Consider the following 14,113-nt stretch of genomic DNA (forward strand, 5'->3'; position numbering starts at 1 on the left):
CTTGAGCATTTATTCATATCAATGGCAAGTACTCTGTCCAATTAAATGAATAAATGCCCAAGCACAAAATGTGATACCATGAATTTTTGCCGCGTTTAGCGTTCTTCTGCTTCCGGGAGAGATAAAGTGATTCTAAAGGGTTATTTTTTTTTAATAACACACGTCATACTTACCTGCTGTGTGCAGTGAATTTGCGCAGAGCAGCTCAGCTCCTCCTCTTCTCAGGTCCCCCGCTGGAGCTCCTGGCCCCTCCCTTCTTTCAGGTGCCCCCACAGCAACCAACTTGCTATGGGGGAACCCGCTGCTCCGTGTTTCCATTCACACATGGAGCGGTGGCTTGGCGTGCCCCCCCTCTCTTTTCTCACTGGCTGTGATTGACAGCAGTGGGAGCCAATGGCTCCCGCTTCTGTCTCAGCCAATGAGGAGAGGGAGTCCCGTGATAGCAGAGATTCCAGTGCACATCGCTGGATCGAGAGAGGGTTTGGTTGAGTATTAGGGGGGCTGGAGAGCTGCTGCACAGAGAAGGATTTTTACCTTCATGCATACAATGCATGATGGTGAAAACCCTTGAGCCTTTACAATCACTAGGGGTGTTTTAGTGTGCACGTAGCCTTAGGGCTGTAGGGAACTCAGGACAGGGTTTTTTTTTTTTAATTCATATGAAGAAGGGCAAGGCCCTCTACTTGGTTAGCCTTAGTCCGTATATTGGGTAAGCCCTCACAGGTCACTCCTGCACTATGATCATTATTGTGAAACCATGTTTATACAGCATGTGATCTTTCTTATTAACTATGTACAATTTGTAAATATTGTTTTGCTCCTTTTTAGATGTTTAATGCTCTTACTCTTCCTGAAGAAGCGGCAAGTGCTGTAGAGGGCAAGTTGCACATGTTCCCAAGTGATTTCACAAGCCCTTTTCATCACTGTGTAACGCAAGACACCAACTAGGGGGACCATGTTGTGGCTGAAGAGGAGCTTAGTACATTAATGTTGATTTTATTGGCTGTTTGTAACTCACCTTTGACATTTTAGGATAAGGATGTAATACATTTTGTTATATGATTGTCTTACTCTTGTCCGGGCACTTGTCAGGAATGGACTCAGCACTGGTGGTGGGACTCACCTGCCATGTGGGCTGCAGTACCAGGGCTGTCAAGCGGGTGCTCTCAGCAATCAGAAGCTCACTCCTGCAGGCAGCCATCACCTGAGGCTGATTGCAGGAGGTGTATTTAAGGAATGGCCAGACCTGCAGTCAGTGCCTTGGTGATGTTTTCCATGAGCCCCTGTACCTGGTATCCTGTGTTCCTGCCTATCTGCCTAGTTGCTGACCCTGCTTTGATCCTGACCTCTGCTGACCGTCTCCTGTTGAACCCCTGGCTTGCCTGACCATCCTTCTGCCTGATCCTCTGTACCGCGCTGCCCGTGAGTTACTGAACCCGGCTTGTGACCCTGACTATTCTCTGCTTGCTCCTCTGGTACCTCACTGCCCGCACGTTGCTGACCTGGCCTGCCTGACTACGCCTGACGCTACCCAGATGATCCATCCATCCCGCACGGATCCAGTCACTACTGTCCAAACCTGCCAGCCCCTTCACATCAGGCTTTCCCCCGGTACATACCCTCGGCGGACCCCTCCACCACAGTTGGGTGCACTCAGGGGCCGCGACCTGGTCTCAGTCCTGTGCCAAGTCCATCCCCACCATCAGGGGCTCTGGTGAAAAGGCAGACTGGGGCTTAGACTCTGCGCCCTGGGGAGTCCTATTCTGTGGGTCACTAGAGAGCGGTGCCTGACAGTACCTTACGGCCCGCCTGACCATTCTACCTCTCCAGCCCTGACTACGCCTGTGTTCCTGAAGCCTGCTACTTCCCTGTGTCAGTCCACACATTTCTGGTCACACCCCGATCTCTGACAGCACTGAAAAGATTCGTACTTTTGCTAGATTTATAGATTTACCACTTGAAGAAGAAGGCACAATGACTAAGCAATATGGTTCCTTTCTTTTAGTGTACAGTTAGGTCCATATATGTTTGGACACAGCACAATTGTAGTTTTTTTCAGGTATTTACCAAAACATATTCACGCTATAGTTATATAATGGATATGGGCTGAAAGTACACACTCTCAGGTTTAATTTGACGGTATGTACATCCACATTGGAGGAAGGGTTTAGGAATTACAGCTCTTAAGAGTAGCCACCCCCCCTTTTTCAAGGGACCAAAAGTAATTGGGCAATTGAATCAAAAGCTGTTTCATGGCCAGGTGTGGGCTACTCCTTCATTATTTCTTCATCAATTAGGCAGGTAAAAGGTCTGGAGTTGATTCTAAGTGTGGGATTTGTATTTGGAATCTATTGCTGTGAACTTACATCATGCGTTCAAAGGAGCTATCCATACAAGCGAAAAAGGCCATTGTAAGGCTTCAAAAACTAAAGAAATCCATCAGAGAGATCACAGCAACATTAGGAGTGGCCAAATCAACAATTTGGTACATTCTGAGGAAAGAAGAATGCACTGGTGAGCTCAGCAACAACAGTGGTGGATGATCGCAGGATCCTCTCTATGATAAAGAAAAACCCATTGACAATATCCAGACAAGTGAAGGACACTACACTTCAAGTGAAGGCGCATCATTGTCAAAGTCTACAATCAAGAGAAGACTTAACGAGAGCAAATACTGTACAGAGGGTTCACCACAAGGTGCGAAACATTCATAAACCTGAAGAATAGAAAAGCCAGATTAGACTTTGCCAAAAAACATCTAAAAAAGCCGGACCAGTTCTGGAAAAGCATTCTTTGGACAGATGAAACTAAGATTACTCTGTACCAGAATTAAAAAAAAAGTGTGGAGAAGGCTTGGAACAGCTCATGATCCAAAGCACACAACGTCATCTGTAAATCATGGTGGAGGCAGTGTGCTGGCATGTGCATGCATGGCTTCCAGTGGCACTGGGTCATTGGTGTTTATTGATGATGTAACAGAAGACAGAAGCAGCCGGATGAATTCTGCAATGTTTACAGATATACTGTCAGCCCAGATTCAGCCAAATGCAGCAAAGGTGATTGGATGGCGCTTCACAGTACAGATGGACAATGATCCAAAACACACTGCAAAAGCAACCCAGGAGCTTCTGAAGGAAAAGAAGTGGAAAATTCTGCAATGGCCAAGTCAATCACCTGATCTCAACCCAACTGAGCATGCATTTCACTGAAGGCAAAACTAAAGGCAGAAAGACCCACAAACAAAGAACAACTGAAGACAGCTGCAGTTACAGCAGAAAGAAAGAAACCCAGTCTTTGGTCATGTCCATGGGTTCCAGACTTCAGACAAAGCATCAGAAAGGAGGAAACCCAGTCTTTGGTCATGTCCATGGGTTCCAGACTGCAGACAAAGCATCAGAAAGGAGGAAACCCAGTCTTTGGTCATGTCCATGGGTTCCAGACTGCAGACAAAGCATCAGAAAGTAGGAAACCCAGTCTTTGGTCATGTCCATGGGTTCCAGACTGCAGACAAAGCATCAGAAAGGAGGACACCCAGTCTTTGGTCATATCCATGGGTTCCAGACTTCAGGCAAAGCATCAGAAAGGAGGACACCGGGTCTTTGGTCATGTCCATGGGTTCCAGACTTCAGGCAGTCATTGCCAGTAAAGGATTCTCAACAAAATATTAAAAATGAACATTTTATTTATGATTATTTTCAATTGTCCAATTACTTTTGGTCCCTTGAAAAAAGGGGGGTGGCTACTCTTAAGAGCTGTAATTCCTAAACCCTTCCTCCAATTTGGATGTATATACACCCTCAAATTAAACCTGAGAGTGCACACTTTCAGCCCATATCCACTATAGAATTATAGCTTGAATATGTTTTGGTAAATACCTGAAAAATCTAAAACTGTGCCTGTGTTCAAATATACTGTATATGGACCTAACTGTACATCTAACGAGCAGGGCCCTCTGAATCCTCCTGTATTCATTTGTATTGTAATTGTACTGTCTGCCCTTATGCTGTAAAGTGCTACCTAAACAGTTGGCGCTATATAAATCCTGTATAATAAAAATAATAATAATATATCATTAATGTAAACTAAAGCCTGTATATGTCTAATTTACCTTCTCTCAGAAGGTATTAAGGTGGATCTTTCAAAAACTTTCCAGGTCTGCAAAAAATAAATTCTTGGCATGTCAAACTTTCCAGCCACGGGCTCATTTTTATAACTAAGTTTTAGCTCTGATCAAGTGACTCTGCCTAGGCTGAGATGATATCATCAGTTTGCTACTTGGGAGCATTTGTGTTGTGCTGGAACATTGTGGTCTGATGTACTCTTTGTGACCTCTGCCTTGCCTTTCTCTGGCCTGGGATGAGTTTTATTGTAACAATTGCCACAATATATATAGCCACCATCATATACTGACTTCCTTGATAGCCAATCACTGACTGGAAAGAAACTGGTATTCTGTTTACAATGAAGGACTGCTCTGCAGCTGATAGAACGTTGGTACAATTGACATAAAAAATGTAGGAAGGGGCTGCTAAGCAACGATAGAGACAGGCAATGCAATCTGAGGATCTTCACAACCATCTGTGTCAGTGTCAAGTCCTATTTTACACCGGTCATATCCCAACTAACAAACAAACGTCAGGAGGTAGAAAACCGAAGTCTTCCATGACATTTGGGTCTTTCATTCTTCAACAGCAACAGAATAGAAACTCAACAAAATGCTCATTTGATTCTTTCTCACCAAGCACAATGTGGGCTCAATGGGCATTTATGTATTAAAAACTGCTTTCATGTTTATAATGTCTTTATATTAACACTCCATGATCCCCAATACACCAGAGATTGGTAACAGCACAGTGAGGCTCCATTGTACTTTATATTGCTGCCTCCACTGGCTTCTGCTCACCCAACTAATTAAATTCAAAATACAAACAACTTACTAAGCCATCCACAGCTCAGCCCCCAGCTACATCACTAACCCAGGCTCTAAATACTGATCTAATCGCTCTCTTCATTTTTCCCAAGACATCCTGCTCTCTAGCTCCCTCGTCAATTCCTGCCATGCTCATCTCCAGGACTTTTCCCAAACCTCTCCTGTCCTTGGAACTCCCTACCCCAATCTGTCCAACTATCTTCTGCTCTGCTTTCAGACGATCTCCAAAAACCCTTCTCTTCAGAGAATCCTATTTTGCCCCCACCTAACAATGGAAGTTTTATTTTTTCCATCGGCTCATCCCCCTACAGCACAGGTGTCAAACTGGTGGCCCTCCAGCTGTTGCCAAACTACAAGTCCCATGAGGCATTGCAAGATTGACAGTTACAAGCATGACTCCCAAACTCAGAGGCATGATGGGACTTGTAGTTTTGCAACAGCTGGAGGGCCACCAGTTTGACACCCCTGACCTACAGCTATTACCTTTTGTATCAGTTGACCCTCCCTCCTAAATTGTAATCTCTAATGAGCAGGGCCCTCTGAATCCTCCTGTATTGAATTCTATTTTAATTGTACTGCCTACCCGAAGGTGGATCATCATAAAATCTGACCTTCAGCCTTCCCCTCAGTCTTGCACAGAAGTACCGGCTCCTCCCATCCAGTCTTGCACAGTTATACCGGCTCCTCCCCTTCAGTCTTGCACAGGTGTGCCGGCCCCTCCCCTTCAGTCTTGCACAGTTATACCGGCTCCTCCCCTTCAGTCTTGCACAGGTGTGCCGGCCCCTCCCCTTCAGTCTTGCACAGTTGTACCAGCTCCTCCCCTTCAGTCTTGCACAGTTGTACCGGCTCCTCCCCTTCAGTCTTGCACAGGTGTACCGGCTCCTCCCCTTCAGTCTTGCACAGGTGTACTGGATCCTCCCCTTTAGTCTTGCACAGTTGTACCAGCTCCTCCCCTTCAGTCTTGCACAGGTGTACCGGCTCCTTCCCTTCAGTCTTGCACAGGTGTACCGGCTCCTCCCCATCAGTCTTGCACAGGTGTACCAGCTCCTCCCCTTCAGTCTTGCACAGGTGTACTGGATCCTCCCCTTCAGTCTTGCACAGGTGTACTGGATCCTCCCCTTCAGTCTTGCACAGGTGTACTGGATCCTCCCCTTTAGTCTTGCACAGGTGTACTGGCTCCTCCCCTTCAGTCTTGCACAGGTGTACTGGCTCCTCCCCTTCAGTCTTGCACAGGTGTACCGGCTCCTCCCCCCTCAGTCTTGCACAGGTGTACTGGCTCTTCTCCTGGACTGAAATGGCTTACTCTGATTTCACTGTACACTGTGAGCTTCTCACAATGTGCATTGGAAGCTGCAGCAAGACAGATGAAGCCACGTCATTTTCTGGCTGCAGTACACCCAGAATCATTCCTTTCAGCATGTCTGTCCCTGGTCCATCCCACTCATTCATTGAATTTCAGTTTGCCCGGTCATGGAGTCTCTAACTGACATGTGAACATTGAAATGGCTACCTGGTATTTACAGTACCCTACTGGCATCAGTCAAGATCTGCCTGCATTGAATATAGAATCATAGTGACCTAGTGATCATAACACTGGGTCAAAAATAAGGTATGTAATAAAAACAGAAAGGTTTGAGCTCAATAGATCAATAAGACCATTTGCGTGATGATCAAAGAAAAAGGAGGAATTATGTGAGGCAACATAAAAGCAGTTTAAACTTCAGCTTTAGAGTGATCTTCTCCTTCTCCAGTGACAGGATGGTGATGGAGGGAAGACAGAACACAGCTGGATACAAGCACCCTTACACTGTCCTGCCATGTGTACATCACAAAATGACATATTTTCAGCAAGTACAATAGTTCACATATATACCGATCAGCCATAAAGTTCTGACCATTGACAGGTAAAGTAAATAACATTCATTACCTCATTACAATGGCCCCTGAAAGTGGATGGGATATATTAGGCAGCATAGGAACTGAAGCTGATATGTTGAAGACAAAACAATTGGGCAAGCGTAAAGATTTGAGGACTTTGACAAGGATGTAATTGTAATGGCTAGACAACTGAACAACTCCTAAGCGGCAGTTCTTGTGAGATGTTCCTGGTTTGCAGTGGACAGGACCGACCAAAAGTGGTCCAAGGAAGGAAAACCAGCCAACCGTCAGCAGATTTATTGGTGGCCATTGCTCACAGATGCACGTACGGAGCGAAGACTGGTAGTCCGATCCAAAAGTTCCACTAGGTCTCTGTGCCTCCCTATGCATTGCAGGTAGATCATGGCTAGATGGAGAGGCCAGCAGGGCGCTGTGCATAGCTTCCCATCACAGCACCCTGCCTCAAGAGCCCTCATGCAAGTAGGATGTCTCCTGGGAGGAGCAATGCAAATATCAAAATGCATAGATGGGAATGTAAGCAGGTGGCCTACTGTATTGAATGATAGTTACTTGGCTGCCCAGGTCAGGGGGAAAGGGTTAATATTTTTTCCACCTTCCCTGAGTATGTTCAAGGGCTTTTCTCTGGAGTCCAGCCTCCCTCCTGTGCATTATAAAAGGAAAAATGTTTGGGTCGAGAGAGAGAGAGGTGGACGAGGACTGGACCAAGAACAGGAGCCTTGTTGCAGTCTGCAGGGACCTGTATTTCCGGGGCACCCATAGCCTGGACATCTCCATTTGAGTTTTGCTATTTATGGACTTTTCCCCTGGGAACTACTCCTATGCTGGTATGCTAGGACTGACACAAGTGTAGTTAGGGAAAGGATGTTTGTACATGTGCCAAGTTTCCAGTAGAAGTCATTTCAACCACTTTGAGCCTGGTCTAAAGTTACTCAAGGGGTACATGTTGGGCGTATTCCTAAAGTAGCTGGGTCTATAATAGCACTGTGGGGTGTAACACCACTACCAAAAGGTTAACCCACAAGGCTAAGAAGAGGAGGAAGTTTAGGAAGTTTCCATGGGTAACCGCAATGAAGAGCAGCTACAGCAACCAGTCTCTGGCGTTGTACCTGGTTAGGTGACAGGTCCTCCGGTAGTGAGGGTGTTGGCGCTCTGACTCCCTCCCTAGCTGTCCATCTCCTCTGGTTACTGGGAGCAGACTAGCATTACAGAGATCTACTGCCTGATCACTAGGTATGGGGAAGGAAAGAGTTACCTCAGGACACATATGGGACCCATGCAATGTGTCCGGCAGGGTTTCATTTCATTACTGGGAGTGAGGTAGAAGAGGTACATTGGTGGAGTGGGCAATGGCTCTACATGCCCCTCCAAATGCATTGCATACATCAGTACAGTGTGTAGTTACTTGGGACGAAACATCTTATGGAGGAGCTCCATACATTACTACTACACACTAGTGGCTAATCTCTGAGTCAGGGCCTGCCTTAATTTTTGACTCTTCAAATGACCGCAGCCTCTGCCAGGTCCCGAGCGCTGGTGAGCACGCCGTTGGGCGAAGTCTTACCCCACGTGCATGGGTGCAGCTAGACCCCCACCCACAGGTAGATATCAGTCTGAAGGAGAGGGCATTCCCAGGGGTGTATTTAATACAAGGCATTTGCCTAGGGTGGACTTTTTTTTTGGGGGGGGGGGCAGCACTGCCCCTTGGAAGAAGGGACAGAAGATGGGACATATGCGGCATGGGGACCTGGTGGGTTCCGAGAGATGCTGTGGGTTTCATGATGGTGTATGCACAGCCTGACTCTCGTTACTGGGGATGTCTGGAGGTGTGAAGGTGAGTGTCTTTCTCTCTCTTGCCATGGGGGATGGTGGCCGGTGTATGGGGGGCTGTGGTAGTGGAAGGGTCGGGTGGAGGGCAGGGGTGTTATTGGTCAATGTCAGGCTCTTTCTGTGTAGGGGTGCACCAATTTTTGTGTTGCCTAGGGCAGCACAAAACCTAAATACACCACTGGGCACTCCTAGGCAGGCTGTATTTTCATGCAGACCACCCTAAGGGATGCCCACATGTGATGCTTAGCCTCCATGATTTAAAAAAAAGGAAAGGGGTGACCCAGGAACAATCAGGCGGGGGAGGAAAGGCTTGATGCTGGATGTCCTCCAGCCACAAAATGTGGCAGGCTCTGACTGACTTGCTTCAGCTTCTAATGCACATTGTGAGAAGCTCCCAGTGTGCAGTGAAATCGCAGTAAGCCGTTTCAGTCCAGGAGAGGAGCCGCTACAACTGTGCCAGACTGACGAGAAAGCTGGAGCTCTGCTTTAAATTATATAACATTTATTATAGCTGACTTTACAGCAAGATCTACAAACACAAAAGGCACACTAAGGTTAAATGGAAATGACCCAGAGCAGATCGAAAAGCTAAAATCGCATTTATTTTGATGTGTGCTTGGTGGCCCCTTCGTTCTCACTGGCAGGAGAAGGGTGAATTCACTCAGCCAGAGTCCGTTAAATGTCTAAAGAACAGAGGTTGCCATCCGTCATTTTTACTGGGTTACAGGGACTCTCAGAGCTACCGAGTTGTGAATTTTATAGCAAAGGAAGTACAAAGGGCATCATAAAAAGTCCTAATGACTTTCATCCTCCAATACCAGCTTTGCACTGTGATGGGAAACTACCGGTACTTAGCTTAGGGACATCTCTGCATTTTGTGTCCAAAGATGCCGCACACCAACTGGGCCGACTGCACAGATATCATTCCTGTCTGCATTCTGCAGCGTCACTATTATGCAGCTTCTCAGTAAACATGCCCCATTAGCTCTGTTTGTCTAAATTATGTCTAAAAGCCTGTAAAAATTAATGTCATGTACATTATGGGGTTGCTAATTCTTTGAAAGGTTTATTAAATGATGCTGAATTGATTGCGGCGAAGTAAAAGGAGTTACAGTACTTGGTCAAACGTTCAGGTTTTATCTACATGCTGTGCTTTGATGTCTCTGAGTTTTGAACTCTGGATAGAACTTTTTGGTAATGTGATTTATTTAAGTTTAAATTTTAGACGTCAGCACCACGGGATGAAGGAATCCACAAACTTTTGGCAAATTATTACACTAAACAGGAAAATAAGCCAGCGCTTTTATTTCAGAATAAAATCACTGAGAATGCGGCCTATCTATTCACTAGAGACCGATGACATCACTGAGAATGCAGCCTATCCATTCACTAGAGACCGATGACATCACTGAGAATGCAGCCTATCCATTCACTAGAGACCGATGACATCACTGAGAATGCAGCCTATCCATTCACTAGAGACCGATAATATCACTGAGATTGCAGCCTATATATTAACCAGAGAATAGTGTCATCACTAAGAATGCAGCCTATTCATTCACTGGAGATTTGTGAAATGCAGCCTATCCATTCACTAGAGACCTATGACATCACTGAGAAAGCAGCCTATCCATTCACTAGAGACCGATGACATCACTGAGAATGCTGCCTATCCATTCACTAGAGACCGGTGACATCACTGAGAATGCAGCCTATCCATTCACTAGAGACTAATGATGTCACTGAGAATGCAACCTATCTATTCACTAGAGACCGGTGATATCACTGAGAATGCAGCCTATCCATTCACTAGAGACCGATGACATCACTGAGAATGCAGCCTATCCATTCACTAGAGACCAATGACATCACTGAGAATGCAGCCTATCCATTCACTAGAGACCTATGACATCACTGAGAAAGCAGCCTATCCATTCACTAGAGACCGATGACATCACTGAGAATGCTGCCTATCCATTCACTAGAGACCGGTGACATCACTGAGAATGCAGCCTATCCATTCACTAGAGACCGGTGACATCACTGAGAATGCAGCCTATCCATTCACTAGAGACTAATGATGTCACTGAGAATGCAGCCTATCCATTTATTAGAGACCGATGACATCACTGAGAATGCAGCCTATCCATTCATTAGAGACCGATGACATCACAGAGAATGCAGCGTATCCATTCATTAGAGACCAGTGATATCATTGAGAATGCAGCCTATCCATTTATTAGAGACCGATGACATCACTGAAAATGCAGCCCATCCATTCATTAGAGACCGATGACATCATTGAGAATGCAGCCTATCCATTCACTAGAGACTGATGACATCACTGAAAATGCAGCCTATCCATTCATTAGAGACCGGTGACATCACCGAGAATGCAGCCTAGCCATTCATTAGAGACTGATGACATCACTGAGATTGCAGCCTATCCATTCACTAGAGACCAGTGATATCACTGAGAATGCAGCCTATCCATTCACTAGAGACCAGTGATATCACTGAGAATGCAGCCTATCCATTCATTAGAGACTGATGACATCACTGAGAATGCAGCCTATCCATTCATTAGAGACTGATGACATCACTGAGAATGCAGCCTATCCATTCATCAGAGACCGATGACATCACTGAGAATGCAGCCTATCCATTCATCAGAGACCGATGACATCACTGAGAATGCAGCCTATCCATTCACTAGGGACCAGTGACATCACTGATGATGTATGCCCTACAGAACAGTGACATTACTGAGAATATTGCCTACCAATTTAAGAAAACACAAGGACCAGGGGTGCCTCTATGAGTGCTGGTGGATTCACGGGTACATTTAAATAACCGTATACTACTTACAGTACCTCAGTGTACACAGCAATCAGGCTATACACCTCCGACAGGAAAAGGCTCAGCGGTAGATAAGTCTGCGGATAATTCTTCAGCACATATTGACAATGTTTCTGGCAGAGAAGATGCTATTCTTTCTAAGTGTATCAATTATAATACAGATTAAACACCAACACGGAGAGGCTCACCTGAAGTAATTGCCAGGTTAGAAATCCGCTGCAACAGAGCTCTGAATGTTTGGTATCCGCAGGACTAGATGAATCATAAAACTCAATCTCATGGGGGGACTGGGATAAAAACCTCCAAAATGTATTTAAAACCTCTAATAAAACATTTTCAGAGAACACAGTGCTCTCTGTTCAGGATACTTCAATAGTATTCCGATGCACAGCTATATCCACACAGGGTCAGGGTATGCCGGACTACTAATGAGGACAAACATTACACACAGTGAATAACCTACCATGCACAGTAGTAGAAATAAACAGATCTTATCAGCACTACCACCTCTATGCCAACAACACACAAATCTATCTCTCAACCCCCCACCTCACCCCCTCAGTCTCCGCCCGAATCACACACCTACTGAGTGACATATCAGACTGGATGTCACTCCACTTCCTTAAACTCAACCTCCCCAAAACCGAGTTTCTTGTCTTCCCCCCAGCCCGGACACCACCCCCCATTGACTTCTCCATCATGTCCAACAACGCCACCATCAAACCCGCCCCGCAGGCCAGAGTACTTGGTGTCATTCTGGACTCCAACCTATCCTTTCAGCCCCAAGTCCAATCTTTAACAAACTCATGCAGACTCCACCTCCGCAACATCACCAAAATCCGCACGTTCCTAACCCCAGAAACCACTAAACAGCTCATCCACTCCCTCATCATATCACGACTCGACTACTGCAACTCCCTCCTCACTGGCCTGCCTCACCACAGGCTATCCCCGCTTCAGTCCATCCTGAATACGGCAGCCAGACTCATTCACCTTTCCAACAGCTCCATCTCCGCCACCCCCCTCTGCCAATCCCTCCACTGGCCTCCACTCAGTGTCCTCCACCCCTCTCTGCCAATCCCTCCACTGACTCCACCCCCCTCTGCCAATCCCTCCACTGGCTCCACCCCCCTCTGCCAATCCCTCCACTGACCTCCACTCAGTGTCCTCCACCCCTCTCTGCCAATCCCTCCACTGACTCCACCCCCCTCTGCCAATCCCTCCACTGGCTCCACCCCCCTCTGCCAATCCCTCCACTGGCTTCCGATTGCGCAACGGATCAAATGGTGGTCAGTGGGAAGAATGTCCCTTACATTGGGGGTCAGTGGGAAGAATGTCCCTTACATTGGTGATCAGTGGGAAGAATGTCCCTTACATTGGTGATCAGTGGGAAGAATGCTCCTTACATTGGTGGTCAGTGGGAAGAATGCTCCTTACATTGGTGATCAGTGGGAAGAATGCTCATTACATTGGCAGTCAATGGGAAGAATGCCCCTTACATTGGGGGTCAGTGGGAAGAATGTCCCTTACATTGGTGGTCGGTGGGAAGAATGTCCCTTACATTGGTGGTCGGTGGGAAGAATGTCCCTTACATTGGTGATCAGTGGGAAGAATGTCCCTTACATTGGTGGTCAGTGGGAAGAATGTCCCTTACATTGGGGGTCAGTGGGAAGAATGTCCCTTACATTGGTGATCAGTGGGAAGAATGTCCCTTACATTGGGGGTCAGTGGGAAGAATGTCCCTTACATTGGGGGTCAGTGGGAAGAATGTCCCTTACATTGGGGGTCAGTGAGAAGAATGTCCCTTACATTGGTGATCAGTGGGAAGAATGTCCCTTACATTGGTGGTCAGTGGGAAGAATGTCCCTTACATTGGGGGTCAGTGGGAAGAATGTCCCTTACATTGATGATCAGTGGGAAGAATGCTCCTTACATTGGTGCTCAGTGGGAAGAATGTCCCTTACATTGGGGGTCAGTGGGAAGAATGTCCCTTACATTGGGGGTCAGTGGGAAGAATGTCCCTTACATTGGGGGTCAGTGGGAAGAATGCTCATTACTTTGGTGGTCAGTGGGAAGAATGCTCCTTACATTGGTGGTCAGTGGGAAGAATGTCCCTTACATTGGTGATCAGTGGGAAGAATGTCCCTTACATTGGTGGTCAGTGGGAAGAATGTCCCTTACATTGGTGATCAGTGGGAAGAATGTCCCTTACATTGGTGGTCAGTGGGAAGAATGCTCCTTACATTGGTGGTCAGTGGGAAGAATGTCCCTTACATTGGTGATCAGTGGGAAGAATGTCCCTTACATTGGTGGTCAGTGGGAAGAATGTTCCTTACATTGGGGGTCAGTGGGAAGAATGTCCCTTACATTGGGGGTCAGTGGGAAGAATGTCCCTTACATTGGTGGTCAGTGGGAAGAATGTCCCTTACATTGGTGATCAGTGGGAAGAATGCTCCTTACATTGGGGGTCAGTGAGAAGAATGTCCCTTACATTGGGGGTCAGTGGGAAGAATGCTCCTTACATTGGGGGTCAGTGGGAAGAATGTCCCTTACATTGGGGGTCAGTGGGAAGAATGTGCCTTACATTGGGGTTCAGTG

The 14,113-nt window shown here is 46.6% G+C and overlaps 2 long non-coding RNA genes across 2 annotated transcripts in view; one reads left to right on the forward strand and one right to left on the reverse strand.

Moving 5' to 3' along the window:
- Positions 1–2,075, forward strand: part of LOC149437123 (uncharacterized) — a 53,413-nt gene extending 51,338 nt beyond the window's left edge. Inside the window, exon 3 of the long non-coding RNA XR_016308177.1 lies at positions 829–2,075. This is a non-coding gene — a long non-coding RNA (uncharacterized LOC149437123). The remainder of the gene's footprint in view (positions 1–828) is intronic.
- The window catches only part of LOC149437121 (uncharacterized), an 830,460-nt gene that overhangs the window by 738,763 nt on the left and 77,584 nt on the right, over positions 1–14,113 (reverse strand). The gene's annotated exons all lie outside the window — the stretch shown is intronic.

The sequence above is a fragment of the Staurois parvus genome, unplaced genomic scaffold, assembly GCF_062004578.1.
Source record: "Staurois parvus isolate SC_StPar_1 unplaced genomic scaffold, SC_StPar_1.0 ptg001310l, whole genome shotgun sequence".
Lineage (NCBI taxonomy): Eukaryota > Metazoa > Chordata > Amphibia > Anura > Ranidae > Staurois > Staurois parvus.